This window comes from Callithrix jacchus, chromosome 1, assembly GCF_049354715.1.
Source record: "Callithrix jacchus isolate 240 chromosome 1, calJac240_pri, whole genome shotgun sequence".
NCBI lineage: Eukaryota > Metazoa > Chordata > Mammalia > Primates > Cebidae > Callithrix > Callithrix jacchus.
Genome location: NC_133502.1, coordinates 81365438 through 81382429, shown reverse-complemented (window position 1 = coordinate 81382429; position 16992 = coordinate 81365438). Strand labels below are relative to the sequence as shown.

The 16992-nt window shown below is 39.8% G+C and overlaps 1 pseudogene; it reads right to left on the bottom strand.

Moving 5' to 3' along the window:
- Positions 1-15284: 15284 nt before the first annotated feature.
- On the bottom strand, positions 15285-16341 carry LOC128931818 (modulator of apoptosis 1-like; annotated as a pseudogene).
- Between the last annotated feature and the right edge of the window lie 651 nt (positions 16342-16992).

Below are 16992 nucleotides of genomic sequence, written 5' to 3'. Positions count from 1 at the left end.
TGAAGAAAGTATACAGTCAGTAAAAAAAAATGCATAGACTTCTTGGGAACTTTTAAAGCTGTGAAACATGATGAATTAATGGTGCATAAGTATCTGCTTCACGGTGAAAGTTTTTGTTTTCACGTCTTTCATTAAATGTAACAAAAAATACTTAACGTAGTATTGACCAACCCCAACAATGAAAAGAAATGCCATTTTCTATTTATGCTTTATGTCTGAAATAAACCTATATTTGACTAATAAATTTTGGCAGCATACTTCTCTTTATTTAACTATTTGTGGTATACAGTCCAGCTCCATCTAAAATAAGTAAAAAAAAAAAAGTTTAAGTTAAACAAGAGACATTATCATCAGAATAAGATATCACTTACAAAATGTGGCCTTTAATAATTATAATGGCTAGACATAACTTGAAGTTCGCTTAAATAGAAAAATAATCATATAAATAAAGTAAAATTTCTACTTATTTTCAGCTAAGATAACAGAAAATGTATCTGTGTAATGCTGTTTAAATTTATCTGAGAAAAATACAGTTAATATTGGTCTATTGCATACATGTAATTTTAGAAAGGTGGTGTTTTGTTAGCACAAAGGTTAAACAATTAAAGTTATATTTTGCAATGAATGCATTGCTTTAAAATTCTTAGTAAAATGCTGCCCTTTATAAAAGTTTAATACATTCTTTTACTTCAATAAATTTTTTCTTATATAGAAATTTCTGTTTTCTACTTATAGTAAACTTTTTTATAGTAAATGTTTCTGGTTACTTTTTTATTTCTCTCATTTGTATTCTAAATTAAGGTGTTACCTGTTTAGGTTTCTTCCAAATGTATATTGAGGGATGTTGAGGTTTGGAGTACAATTGAACCCATCACACAGGAAGCTAGTGTAAGATCCAAAAAGTAGTTTTTCAACCCTGGCTCACTCGGTCTCTCCCCGTTCTTATTTCCCAGTTTCTATTGTTTCCATGTTTATGACAATGTGCACCCAGTGTGTAGCTCCCACATATGAGTGAAACATCAAATATTTGGTTTCTGTTTCTGCATTAGTTTGCTTGGAATAGTGGCTTCCATCTATATCCATGTTCTGCAAAGGACATGATTTTGTTCTTTGTATGGCTACATGGTATTCCATGGTACATGAAATTTTCTAATCTACCTGAATTTTCAATCTACCTTAGATGTGCCTGGGTTGACTCCATGTTTTTGCTATTGTGAATAGTGCTGCAGTGAACATACATGTGCATTATCTCTTTGTTACAATAATTTATTTTCCTTTAGGTATACCCCTAGTATAGTAATGGTGTGGTTGCATCCAATGATCATTCTTAGTTCCTAATTTCCAAACTCATCTTCATAGTAGCTGAACTAATTTACATTGCCACCATAGTGTGTGTTTCCTTTTCTCCATAGCTTCCCCAGAATGTGTTTTTTGTTTTGTTTTGTTTTGTTTTTGACTTTTTAACAAAAGTCATTCTGACTGGTGTGAGATGGTTTCTCATTGATGTTTTATTCGGCATTTCTCTGATGATTAGCAATGGTAAGCATTTGTTAATATGTTTGTTGGCCACTTACATGTGTTCTTTTGAGAAGTGTCTGTTCATGTTATTTGCCCATTTTTAATGAAGTTATTTATTTTGTGCTTGTTGATTTGCTTAGGTTGCTTATGGATTCTGGATAATAGGCCTCTGTATGCATAGTTTGTGAGTATTTCTTTCTGTTACTTAGGCTGTCTGTTTAATCTTTTGACAGTTTCTCATGCTGTGCAGAAGCTCTTCAGCTTAATTAGATCACAGTTGTCAGTTTTTGTTATCTTTGCAATTGTGTTTGAGGACTTAGCCATAAATTAATTCAAAGTGTGATGTCCAGAATAGTGTTTCCTAGGTTTTATTCTAGGATTTTTGTAGTCATTGAATATACTGTTATGCAAGAAAAGCACAAAGCTTTTTTTTTTTTAAGATGGAGTTTCCCTTTGTCACACAGGTTGTAGTGCAGTGGTGTGATCTTGGTGGCTCACTGTAACCTCTGTCTCCTAGGGTTCAAGTGATTCTCCTGCTGCAGACTCCCAAGTAGCTGGCATTACAGGTGCCTGCCACCATGCCCAGATAATTTTTATATTTTCAGTAGAGATGAGGTTTCATCATGTTGGGAAACTGGTCTCAAACTCCTGACCTTAGGTGACCTGCCCACCTAGGCCTTACAAAATGCTGGGATTATAGGTGTGAACCCCTGTGCCTGGCCAAGCACAAAGCTTTTAACATAAAAATGGGAATGAACATTTTAGACTTTTATTTAATTTATAAAATGCACTTATTTTGGATTCTATAAAATAATAAACATCCATGGGTGGTTAAGTGTTTCAATGCCAATCATTCATGCGTGATAATAAGTGGAAAGAGGTGAGATCGTGCAATGAAACTTTAAAAGTGGTATGAGCTGGGTGCAGTGGTTCCCACCTGTAATCCCAGCACTTTGGGAGAACGAGGCTGGCAGATCACAGGGTCAGGAGTTCGAGACAAGCCTGGCTGATTTGGTAAAATTCCATCTCTAGTACAAATACAAAAATTAACCAGGCATGGTGGCAGGAACCTGTAGTCTCAGCTACTCAGGAGGCTGAGGTAGGAGAATCACTTGAACCCAGGAGGCAGAAGTTGCAAAGAGCTGTGATTGCACCATTGCACTCCAGCCTGGGGACAGAGTGAGGCTCTGTCTCAGAAAAGAAAAAAAAGCAGTATGAACCACAGCCAAACTGCAATCAACTAGAGAGTAAGCCAAAGCATTTCAAAGCATACCTTCAGTTATTAGGCAATAAAAGCCAAAGCATTTCAAAGCATACCTTCAGTTATTAGGCAATAACATGCAGTTTCTAAAATCAAACTTAAATGCAGCTTTTAAAGAAATTTTAAATGTGTCAGTTCAGTTACATTTATTGAATAATGTTAATAAATGTGTATCTCTTGAGAATGACAGCTCCAGGGTATTAAAACATGTAAAGTTCACATTTTCTTTCTGTTTCAACATGGCTAATTCACATGCATAAGTCAACAGAAAAACTCAGTATTTCACCAAACTAAAAATAAGAATTATATTAGAGAAATGAAACAAAAAAGAAAAGGTAATATAACTAACTTCAGTCAAGTCGTTCTTGCAGTTATTTGAAGTCTGTGGGTGTGAAGTAGGAATTCTTATGAGTGTTTCAGGAATATATTTTCTGTTGCATCCTATACTATTAAGATTTTCAACATAAGGTGACTCTGGGTCTGGCCTCATAGGGAGAGTGCTGAGACAAGATTTCGTCCTCTCTTTCTCCATAAAGAGCTTGGTGCTTAACACTGCCATCTTCTTCTATCTGAAAAGAAAGAAAAGACACATCCTTAGTATTTCCTTTTTTCTTTAATAATTTGGAATGACTTGCATTTCTTTTTAAAGTTACCCTGAGAGTAAACCAAATTACCTACTACATAGTGTTTTAACACCAAAAATGTGTGAGAGCATACCTGTTGTAAACAATTATAATGTGTAATAATTGTTCTAAAAGAGTACATGTGTTTCTAAGGTGATTTCTGCTGAACAAGCAGTGCAAACAAAGTAGACAGTGAAGATAAATGGCGGTCAGTGATGTTCAGCTCAACAGGTGAAACAGTTGCTGCCTTCTAAAATGGCTCTCCTTGTAAGATTCTAAAGATTCTATTAGAAATACTTGTATTTAAAAAGGAACTATCTGGGAAAGTGGATATGTTAATTTGCTTAACTATAAGAACCACTTCACTATAAATAATTATATCAAAACATCATGCTCTACTCCTCAAATAATGTGGATTAAGAAAACTAACACGAACAAACAAAATAGCTAGAAATACTTGTGTTTAGTATAACAGCTTCAGGTTTCACTCTTGTACGTTTCACCCATTATCTGGTAACAATTAATCATTTGGCACTGAGAAATATTTCAGAGCAACAACTCCTGGGGGAGAACTAGATGGCTGGATCGGTGATCAAAAAGAACGAAAGCATTTCTGAAGTCAATTAACCCCTAACACTGTGACCAAGGTCCTGTACCTTGGGGCTTGTTCTTTCTGCCTTCCACACACACCTTCAGGCTGAACAAGGTGTTATTTTTCAACCACTTTGTGAATTACACTTCTTTTCATTCCTATAATAATTATTCCCTATTTCACAAGAATGCTTTTCTGTAACATCTTGAAAATGTTACACAAATAGTCTGTCTTGAGGCACCCTCTAGTAATAATACTAGAGATCACAATCAAAAACAGTCCAGTGCCTCAGTGCCACTTTGGGTTTAGGTTACCATTTACCAAAAAGTAAGTTATGCTCATTAATATTTCTATTTAGAGAAATTCTGACAAGTAATTTTATAACAAGATCACTTTATAAATTACAAAGCTTCAAAAATACTTAGTGAAAAAAACTAATAGATCAGGTTAACTACATGAGACATTTCAGGGGAAAAAAGACATACAAAAACCAAAAAAGAAAGGAAAGAAAATATCCTTGACTAACATTTTAAAGGTAAGATTATTTACTAACATTATTTTCTGAAATTACATTATGCAATTAGCATTCATTTTCTGCTAATCTCCTGAAGTCACCTCACTAAAAAGTATGCTTTTAAAACAATGGGCTTAATTCATCTTCTGTGAGTGTATGTTTTGACTTACTTCATGTATTTCTTTGACATGGAATTGTTAGCTTTTAATGTTATTGCAAAGGCTTCCTTATATTCTTCTAATTCAGTTGTAACCTCTTCATAAGCAGTTTTTATTTTGGAGAGTTTACATTTCGCATCTTTAGTCTTGAGTTCCATCTCATTTTGTGAAGCTGTATTCTTCTTTTTAGCTGCTCTAATTGTTTTTTATAATCTGCTTGTTTCTAAAACAAATGAAAAGAATACATTTTAAAACAAGTATAATATAATTACCATACATTTGTTGCTTTTCAAGTCAGTGATTTAAAGAGCAATTTTGAAGATGTTAAAAATGAGACTGAAGCTTAAAATATTTATCAGCAATATCAACAAAGCTAATAACTGAATCCAGATAAGTATAATTTATAAAAACTTGAAATCCTTATTAGGTTAGTATTAATGTAATCTGGTCATATTGAAAGTAATAAAATTCGAGAGGGGACTCAAGATGGCGCTGTGAGAACAACCCAGGATTGGAGCCCGCGTTGAATTCGCAAACGGTGAGTCAGTGCTGCATTTCCAGACTGATCTTTGTTGCCCACAGAACGGGGAAACTCCCAAGTATAAAAAGACACGGGACGCCAGGCAGTAGGTCTGCCTGGCGAAGCCGGCAGCCGGGGCAGCGGCGGCCGGCCCTACCCAGCAATCCCCACAGGGCGCGCTTGTCCGGGTGCCTTGTTGAACCGGCAACCTGAGACTTGAGAGGGCTGGACTTGAGACTGAACGAGACTTGCACAGTAGCCCAGCCCAGGGGATTGCAGGGACAGATCGCTTGGGATACCCAGTGGGACGAACAAAACCGCAATTTCAAACTATCCCGGGCAGACGGTCCGAAAGGCTCTGTGGGGGAGGGGCGTCCACCACTACGGAGGCAACCTACGCCAACTGATATACACGCCCACTGCTGAGGCAGCCAGCCGTTGCCGAGGCAACCCGCCCCAACTGAGATACACGCCCACTGCTGACGCAGCCAGCCGTTGCCGAGGCAACCCGTCCCTACTGAGATACACGCCCACTGCTGACTCAGCCTGCCATTGCTGAGGCAACACGCTACAACGAAGAGACTCCACCGCAGGGCGTGGCGGAGACCACAGCAGAGCCAACAGGAACAGCGCGAATCACACAACAGCAGGGCGGAGCCTCGGCAGCCAAACAGTGGCTAGTCTGCCTTTGAGCTGGGCAGGACACCTGATCAGACATCCAAAAATTAAGCCCAAACCCCTCAACACAGAGCATTTGAGAAAAAAAAAAGTGTTGTTTAATGAGCTGTGTTGCAGCAGAATCAAACATAGCAGCCTAACAGCCCTGAATGAACAACAGAGTGCACAGCTCAGCAATTAAACCCCTATAAAGTACAAACTGTCTCCTCAAGCAGCTCCCTGACCCCTCTATATCCAAAAGACTGTCATTAGGCAGGCATCATCCTGGGACAAAGAGAGCAGAAAAAGAAACTGGTAGCATCCCTCGCTGTGCCACGGCTACTAGAGGTGCACCCCAGACAAGCAGGGTCTGGAGCGGACCTCAACAGTCGTACAGCGAAGGGGCTAGACTGGTAGAAGGAAAACCAAGCAACAGAAATACTTCATCATCAACATTCTGGGTGTCCACTCAGAGACCCAAACGAAAAGTCAGCAACTACGCAGATGACCAGCGGACAAATCCACAAAGATGGGAAGAAACCAGCGCAAAAAGGAGGAAAACACCCGAAACCAGAACACATCGCCTCCTAGAAAGGACCAAAACTCCTCACCAGCAAGGGAACAAAGCTGGACGGAGAATGACTGTGACGAAATGACGGAATTAGACTTCAGAAGATGGCTAATGAGAAACTTTTGTGAGCTTAAAGATCATGTATTAAATCAATGCAAAGAAACTAAGAACCTTGGAAAAAGATTTGAAAAAAGATTCGAGGAAATGATAACAAGAATGGATACCTTAGAGAGGAATATGAATGAATTAAAGGAGCTGAAAAACACAATACGAGAACTTCGCGAAGCAAACGCAAGTTTCAATAGCCGAATTGACCAAGCAGAAGAAAGAATATCTGAAGTCGAAGACCAACTCAATGAAATAAAACGAGAAACCAAGATCAGAGAAAAAAGCGCACAAAGGAATGAACAAAGTCTCCAAGAAATGTGGGACTATGTGAAAAGACCTAACCTACGTTTGATAGGTGTACCAGAAGGGGACGAAGAGAATGAATCCCAGCTGGAAAATACTCTTCAGGACATCATCCAGGAAAATTTCCCCCACCTAGCAAGACAAGCCAACACTCAATTGCAGGAAATACAGAGAACACCACAAAGATATTCCGCAAGAAGAGCAACCCCAAGGCACATAATCGTCAGGTTCAACAGGGTTGAAATAAAGGAGAGAATACTAAGGGCAGCCAGAGAGAAAGGTCGGGTCACCCACAAAGGGAAGCCCATCAGACTCACAGCAGATCTCTCGGCAGAAACACTACAAGCCAGAAGAGAGTGGGGGCCAATATTCAACATTCTTAAAGAAAACAACTTTCAACCCAGAATTTCATATCCAGCCAAACTGAGCTTCAGAAGTGAAGGAAGAATAAAACCCTTTGCGAACAAGCAAGTACTCAGAGATTTTGTCACCACCAGGCCTGCTTTACAAGAGCTCCTAAAAGAAGCACTACACATAGAAAGGATCAATCAGTACCAGCCATTCCAAAATCACACTGAATGCTAAAGAGCTTCAACATAATGAAGAATCTACAACAACTAACAGGCAAAACAGCCACTTAGAATCAAAATGGCAGTATCAAATTCACACATAACAATATTAACCGTAAATGTAAATGGACTAAATGCACCAATCAAAAGACACAGACTGGCAAATTGGATAAAAATCCAAAACCCATCAGTGTGCTGTATCCAGGAAACCCATCTCACATGCAAGGATACACAAAGGCTCAAAATAAAGGGATGGAGGAAGATTTACCAAGCTAATGGAAAGCAAAAAAAAGCAGGAGTTGCAATTCTCATCTCTGATAAAATAGACTTTAAAGCAACAAAGATCAAAAGAGACAAAGAAGGCCATTACATAATGGTAAAAGGATCGATACAACAAGAAGAGCTAACGATCCTAAACATATATGGACCCAACACAGGAGCACCCAGATACATAAGGCAAGTTCTTAATGACTTACAGAAGGACTTAGACTCCCACACAATAATAGTGGGAGACTTTAACACTCCACTGTCAATACTAGACAGATCAACCAGACAGAAAATCAACAAGGATACCCAGGGCTTGAACTCAGACCTGGAGCAAGCAAACCTGGTGGACATTTACAGAACTCTCCACCTCAGATCCACAGAATACACATTCTTCTCAGCACCACATCACACCTACTCTAAAATTGACCACATAATTGGAAGTAAAGCACTGCTCAACAAATGCAAAACAACTGAAATCATAACAAACAGCCTCTCAGACCATAGTGCAATCAAGTTAGAACTCAGAATTCAGAAACCGACCCAGAACCGCACAGCTTCATGGAAACTGAACAACTGGCTCTTGAATGTTGACTGGCTAAACAACGAAATGAAGGCAGAAATAAAGAAGTTCTTCGAAAACAATGAGAACGAAGACACAAGGTGCCAGAAACTCTGGGACACATTTAAAGCAGTCTCTAGAGGAAAGTATATAGCAATAAGTGCCCATATGAGGAGAATGGAGAGATGCGAAATTGACACCCTATCATCAAAATTAAAAGAGCTAGAGGAGCAAGATCAGAAAAACCCAAAACCCAGCAGAAGACAAGAAATTACTAAGAACAGAGCTGAGCTGAAGGAGATTGAGACACGAAAAACCCTTCAAAAATCAATAAATCCAAGAGCTGGTTTTTTGAAAAGATCAACAAAATAGACAGACCACTAGCCAGATTGATTAAAAATAAAAGAGAGAACAACCAAATAGATGCAATAAAAAATGATAAAGGGGAAATCACCACAGATTCCACAGAAATTCAAACCATCATCAGAGAATATTACAAACAACTCTATGCACATAAACTAGTAAACCTGGAAGAAGTGGATAAATTCCTGGACTCCTGTGTCCTCCCAAGCCTAAACCAGGAGGAAGCTGAAACTATGAATAGACCAATAACAAGGTCTGAAGTTGAGGCAGCAATTAAGAGCCTACCTCACAAAAAAAGCCCAGGTCCAGATGGGTTCACAGCCGAATTCTACCAGACACACAAGGAGGAGCTGGTACCATTCCTTCTAAAACTATTTCAAACAATCCAAAAAGAGGGAATACTTCCCAAATCATTTTATGAGACCAACATCATCCTGATACCAAAACCCGGCAGAGACCCAACGAGGAAAGAAAACTTCAGGCCAATATCCATGATGAACATAGATGCAAAAATCTTCAATGAAATATTGGCAAGCCGATTGCAACAGCAAATCAAAAAACTTATTCATCATGATCAAGTAGGATTCATCTCGGGGATGCAAGGCTGGTTCAACATACGCAAGTCTATCAACGTAATTCACCACATAAACAGAACGAAAAACAAAAACCACATGATTATCTCAATTGACGCAGAGAAGGCATTTGACAAAATTCAACAGCCCTTTATGCTAAAAACCCTCAATAAACTAGGTATCGATGGAACGTATCTCAAAGTAATAAAAGCTATTTATGACAAACCAACAGCGAATATCATACTGAATGGGCAAAAACTGGAAGCATTCCCTTTGAAATCTGGTACTAGACAAGGATGCCCTCTCTCACCACTCCTATTCAATATAGTACTGGAAGTTCTAGCCAGAGCAATCAGGCAAGAAAAAGAAATAAAGGGTATTCAAATAGGAAAGGTGGAAGCCAAATTGTCTCTATTTGCAGACGACATGATAGTATACCTAGAAGACCCCATCGCCTCAGCCCAAAAACTCCTGAAACTGATAAACAACTTCAGCAAAGTCTCAGGATATAAAATCAATGTGCAAAAATCACAAGCATTCGTCTACACCAATAACAGACTTAAAGAAAGCCAAATCAAGAGCGAACTGCCATTCGCAATTGCTACAAAAAGAATAAAATACCTTGGAATACAACTCACAAGGAACGTAAGGGACCTCTTCAAGGAGAACTACAAACCACTGCTCAACGAAATCAGAGAGGACACAAACAGATGGAGAAACATTCCATGTTCATGGTTAGGAAGAATTAATATTGTGAAAATGGCTATACTGCCCAAAGTAATTTACAGAATCAACGCTATCCCCATCAAGCTACCATTGACTTTCTTCACAGAACTGGAAAAAACCACCATGAACTTCATATGGAACCAAAAGAGAGCCTGCATAGCCAAGTCAATTCTAAGCAAAAAGAACACAGCGGGGGGCATCACACTACCGGATTTCAAACTATACTACAAGGCTACAGTAATCAAAACATCATGGTACTGGTACCAAAACAGAGATATAGACCAATGGAACAAAACAGAGGCACCGGAGGCAACACAACATACATACAACTATACAATCTTTGATAAACCTGACAAAAACAAGCAATGGGGCAAGGATTCCATGTTTAACAAATGGTGTTGGGAAAACTGGCTAGCCATGTGCAGAAAGCAGAAACTGGACCCCTTCCTGACACCTTACACTAAAATTAACTCCAGATGGATTAAAGACTTAAACATAAGACCTGGCACCATAAAAACCCTAGAAGGAAATCTAGGCAAAACTATCCAGGACATAGGAGTAGGCAAGGACTTCATGAACAAAACACCAAGAGCATTGGCAACAAAAGCCAAAATAGACAAATGGGACCTAATGAAACTCCACAGCTTCTGCACAGCAAAAGAAACAGTCACTAGACTGGATCGGCAACCAACAGAATGGGAAAAAATTTTCGCAGTCTACCCATCTGACAAAGGGCTGATATCCAGAATTTACAAACAACTCAAGCAGATTTACAGGAAAAAAAAAAACAAGCCCATTCAAAAGTGGACAAAGGATATGAACAGATACTTTACGAAAGAAGACATATATGAGGCCAACAATCATATGAAAAAATGCTCATCGTCACTGGTCATCAGAGAGATGCAAATCAAAACCACATTGAGATACCATCTCACGCCAGTTAGAGTGGCGATCATTAAAAAATCTGGAGACAACAGATGCTGGAGAGGATGTGGAGAAAAAGGAACACTTTTACACTGTTGGTGGGAGTGTAAATTAGTTCAACCATTGTGGAAGACAGTGTGGCGATTCCTCAAGGCCTTAGAAATAGAAATTCCATTTGACCCAGCAATCCCATTACTGGGTATATATCCAAAAGACGATAAATCGTTCTACTATAAGGACACATGTACACGAATATTCATTGCAGCACTGTTTACAATAGCAAAGACCTGGAATCAACCGAAATGCCCATTGATAATAGACTGGATTGGAAAAATGTGGCACATATACACCATGGAATATTATGCAGCAATCAGAAATGATGAGTTCGTGTCGTTTGTAGGGACATGGATGAATCTGGAGAACATCATCCTCAGCAAACTGACACAAGAACAGAAAATGAAACACCGCATATCCTCACTCATAGGTGGGTGATGAAAAATGAGAACACATGGACACAGAAAGGGGAGTACTAAACACTGCGGTCTATTGGGGGGAAAAGGGGAGGGCCAGTGGGAGGGGGAGGTGGGGAGGGATAGCCTGGGGAGAAATGCCAAATGTGGGTGAAGGGGAGAAGAAAAGCAAAGCACACTGCCATGTGTGTACCTACGCAACTGTCTTGCACGCTCTGCTCCTGTACCCCAAAACCCATAATCCAATAAAAAATTTCAAAAAAATATCTGGAGACAACAGATGCTGGAGAGGATGTGGAGAAAAAGGAACACTTTTACACTGTTTGTGGGAGTGTAAATTAGTTCAACCATTGTGGAAGACAGTGTGGCGATTCCTCAAGGCCTTAGAAATAGAAATTCCACTTGAGCCAGCAATCTCATTACTGGGTATATATCCAAAGGACTATAAATCGTTCTACTAATAGGACACATGCACACGAATGTTCATTGCAGCACTGTTTACAATAGCAAAGACCTGGAATCAACCCAAATGCCCATTGATGATAGACTGGATTGGGCAAATGTGGCACATATACACCATGGAATATTATGCAGCAATCAGAAATGATGAGTTCGTGTCGTTTTTAGGAACATGGATGAATCTGGAGAACATCATCGTCAGCAAACTGACACAAGAACAGAAAATGAAACACCACATATTCTCACTGTTAGGCGGGTGATGATAAATGAGAACACCTGGACACAGGGAGCGGAGTACTAAACACTGTGGTCCATTGGGGGAAAAGGAGAGGGCCAGTGGGAGGGGGAGGTGGGGACGGATAGCCTTGGGAGAAATGCCAAATGTGGGTGAAGGGGAGAAAGGAAGCAAAACACACTGCCATGTGTGTACCTATGCTACTGTCTTGCATGTTCTGCACATGTACCCCAAAATCTAAAATGCAATAAAAAGTTAAAAAAATTAAACAAACCAAAAAAAATAAAAATAAAAAAAATAAACCTGCATGTTTACAGTCAATTGATTTTATACAAGATTAACAAAAGAACAAAATGGGAGAAGAATAGTCTTTTCAACAAATGGTGCTAGGACGACTGGGCATCCATATGCAAAAAAAATAAATAAATAAATTTGGACGCTCACCAAATAACCATATTTAAAATTAACCTAAAATAAAACAGTTAACCATTACTGCTAAAACTAAAAGACCCTCAAAAGAAAACATTGACATAACTCTTTGTGACTGCATTTGGCAGTGATTTTTTAGCTATGACTTCACAGAAAAAATTGATTCAATGGACTTCAAAATTGAAAACTTCTGTGCCTGAGAAGACAGTATCAAGAAGGTTAAAAGGCAAGCCACTGAGTAGAAGAAAATACTCAAGAAGCCTATATCTGATAAAGGACTTATAGCTGCGATATACAAGGAACGTTTGCAATTTATAAATAACAAGATAACCCAATTTAAAAAATGGGCAAAGATTTTAAATAGATATTTCTGCACAGAAGATATAAATATGGATATAAGCACATTAATAGATGCTTAATGTAATTAGTCATTAGGAAAGTTTGAATTGAAACCACCATGTGGTATCACTTCATACCACAGAATGAAATATTTCTTCACCAATAAAGAGAAAATAAGTGTTAGCAAAAATGTGAAGACGTTAAAATCCTTATACAATGCTGGCGGCAATGTAAAGTGGTGCAGCCTCTTTGGAAAACAAACTGGCAGCTCCTCAAAACGTTAAGCATGAAGTTACCATGTGACCCAGAAATTCCAGTCCTAAGTATATACTCAAGAAAAATACTAAGTATATACACAAACACAAAAACTCATACATAAATATTTACAGCAGTATTATTAAGAGTCAAACACTGGAAAGAACTCAAAGGTCTGTCACCTGATGAATGGATAAATAAGATGTCTGATGTATCCATACAATGGAATATTACTCAGCAATAAGAAGAAATTAAGTACTGATACTGATAGGAGCAGGAGACAGCAAAATGCCTAGGCAGATATGGAAGGGTCCCCAGAGACTCTCCAACCAGCCCTGCAAGCATTTACACCAGATGTTTTGTGCAGATAAGGGAACATGCACAGTGTCTTGCCTGGACATTTCTGCAGCGGGCTGGAGGCCCACATACACTGGGGAAATGGAGTAGAGCCACCAGGAATTAACACCTTATGCAGGGGAGGAACCTGGCCTCTTCAGCTCATGTGTGGGGGCCCCGGTATTCAATTGTAAGGTGAAAACCTGTTTGCAAGACTCCTTTTTTGCTGTGAGCCTTTTACTTAATAAATTCTGTCTTCCTCACCCTTCAATGTGTCTCTGTGCCCAATTTTTCCTGATCATGAGAGAAGAACCCAGATTTAGCTAAACTAAGGAGCAAAAGCCCTGCATCAATACTTGCTGCAACACAGATACAGCATGAAAAACTATGCTAAGTGAAATATGCCAGTCACACTTGCTTTTTATTTCAGAGGCTTATAGGCAAATCTATACAAAGAAGGCAGGTGGTTCCCTAGGGCTGGGAGAGGAAGAAGAAACCAGTGAAGATGGCTAAATGATATGGGGGTCCTTTATAGGGTGACAAAAATGTTCTAAAATTGACTGTAATGATTATTGCATAACTCCCTGGAAATGCTAAAAGCCAATGAACTGTATATGTTAAATAAGTGAATTGCATGGTGTGTTTATTATCTCTCAATAAACCTCTTGGCTCGCAAAATTTATTTGGTACTAGTGATCTGGAGACATGTACTGCTTGGTTTCAGATCACTGGCCAGGGTTCAAGACTAAGAGAATCAACAGCATGTCCTTTTTATAGAAAAAATATGATATACATTTTAAAAACTATCCTTTTCATTAGTATCAAGTTGGGAAAATTAAAGGAAAAAAATCTTTCTTTCATTGCTGAAAGCACTGAGAGATTTATGTCGAGAAATAAGAGCTTGTTTTCTTTTGCCCCAATTTCTATATAAAGGGTCTGGAGAATCACACCCTTCAAACTATAAAATCAGATGGGTATTATTATTATTAGCATTCTTTTATTTTAGAAGTTCACACCTATAATTTCATAACAATTGTGAAAATGATACTCAGAACCAGATGTTTTGAAAACACATAGCAGAAATCTGTGGTTAAAGATGGTCACTGCAAACTTAAATCAGCATTCAATTCTGCCTTTTGTTTTTGTGCAGAATCAATATAATTCTGATTCAGACAGATAATAACTTACTATCTTAATTTTCACTCATAATCTTCACCATAAATCTAGGTAAGCACATACCTAAAAATTGTTAATGATCCAACATGGTGACAAGTGACATGGCACACTTAAACTTGGTACCAAACAAGCTGACAGTTCAATGAGATCTGATCAGCATATGCACCTGAACCTTGTCTGTTCCCTCAGAGCACTGAACACAGGTAGTTAAAGAACTTTTGTACAATAAGAAATTCACAGGGATGAGGCCAGGCACAGTGGCTCACACCTATAATTTCAGCATTTTTGGAGGCCGAGGCAGGTGGATCACTTAAGGTCAGGAGTTCGAAACCAGCCTGGCCAACATGGTGAAACCCCATTTCTACTGAAAATACAAAAATTAGCTGGGTGTGGCGGCACACACCTGTAGTCCCAGCTACTCAGGAGACTGGGGCAGGAGAATCACTTAAACCCGAGAAGTGGAGGGTGCAGTGGGTCAAGATCATGTCACTGCATTCCAGCCTGGGCAACAGAGCAAGACTCGGTCTCAACGACAACAAACAAGATATTCACAGGGATGAATTTCAATAGGTAAATGGCAGTGTAGAACTACATCCTTCCTAGTCAATGACACCTTTAGATCTTAAACAGGCACAGAAGTAACAAAGGGCTTATACTGACAACTGCACTAAAACAAGTAACTTGGCAGCACAAGGTAGGGATTTTATGTGTCACAAGAGTATAGACTGTTCTACTTTCATGCTCTGCTCATTGCTATATCCTTTTGTGATTCCCTGAGATTCAGGTGAAATGCCCATCTAATACTGCCTAAAGAAGGGCCTCCTCCTCCTCAGCTGCTTCATAATCCTTTGTTACTACCAATAACTGCAATGAACTAGGAGCTGGGCCATCCTTTGGCAGATTAAGCTCTGTGTACTGTTCTGTGGACTGTCCCAGCAATGACTTGGTCTAGACAGGCCTGATTCACAGCATCTCTCTCAATTGCTCCTTTCTGTATCAGCTTCTGCAACAAAGGCTCCGGTCTTAGTACGTAATCTGACAACTTTTATTCCTCCTTCTGGTAAGTGGTTAGAAATTTGTCATGCAACTCTCTAGGACTATATGTAACCCCAAATATCTGCTCAAAAGCCTGCAGGCATTTATCGACAGTAATTAAATGATTGTTTACCTTGAGAACACAAATAACATCAAGTGCTGGGCCTCGAAGGCTCTCTAGCATTCGCCTTCTCTTCTCTGCATCTGACACCTCCCTCATGTTTAACATCTGAGTAACATGAAACAGCCAGTGTTCAACTTCTTCTTCTTCCGGTTCTGGAGAATCACTGCCTGAGAACACACTCAGCTTTTTATAGTGGAAGTACGGCAGGGCAGGCTCAAGAGCCTCATTTAATGCCTGTGCCAACATAGGGGCCCACATTTCTGGGATCATGCCCTGCCCTAGGTCTAAGGAGCCATTTTCATATCTAAGAGCTCTGGTCAACTCACTCATTGTCATGCCCTCTCCCTCTAAAAATTTCTTTAATCTGCTTAGAAAATTATTATCTGGGTTGGGGGTCTTAAAGATTACTCTCCAGATACCCCCTTTTCCTGGTATCTCCTTAGGGACCAGTGCATGACTAGTCACCGCAGCAAGCACTACTAGGGCTACTTTGCAGTTCTCATCCCTCCTGAACATGCTTCCAAGCAGTCTGTACTCCCCTAGGCGAGCTACACTGGCCTGCAGAGCCTCCTCGATTTCTGCCACACTGCAGCTCTTGGAAAGGCCGGCAATCAACAGCGCTTTCAGAGAGCTCATGTCCATCCCCCTGCACCAGTCTTCTAAAAGCCTCAAAGTCATGGTGCCCGAAATAATAGACTTAAGTTATAAACATTCCAGATCACAGGCAGCCACCACAATTCAAAGTAATCCTCCGCGGAACCCCAGAGAAATCTCATCAACGTGGTGAGGTCCAGCAGTCGTGATCTAGTGCTCCGTGCTCGCGTCTGTGCACCCACGGGCAAGGTGCCTGGCCAGGCCCATAGAAGGCGCAAAAGGGCGGCCTGCCCTCAGCTCGGACGGACACTCAGGGACTAAAGCGATTAATGCCAGTCCTCCAAGTCCCTGCGATGCTCTCCGCAGCAAGGAGTGATGGGGCGATAACAGTCGGCAGTGGGCAACAGAGGGCAGAGATGAGAAGTGCTGAGTCGCCAGGCCCAGACAACCACCCATCTGAAGGGACACGCTGCCACCTGCAATGCCAGAGCCAAAAATCCAGCCCCAATTCCGGCCGATTTGTTCTCGCTCAGAGAAGCTGCGTGGTGGGCAGGGCCAGGTGAATATTATTAATTCTTATAATGTGACTTACTTTCTAACCTGATTCTGGTACAGCATCACAGATAGCAGAAACTGAAGGAAATCAAAGTATTTTACCCAAAAATGGCTGCCACAGGGCCAAGAGATAAAAATGGTTAACACAGGACCAAGAGGTAAAAATGGCCCTATGAAGCT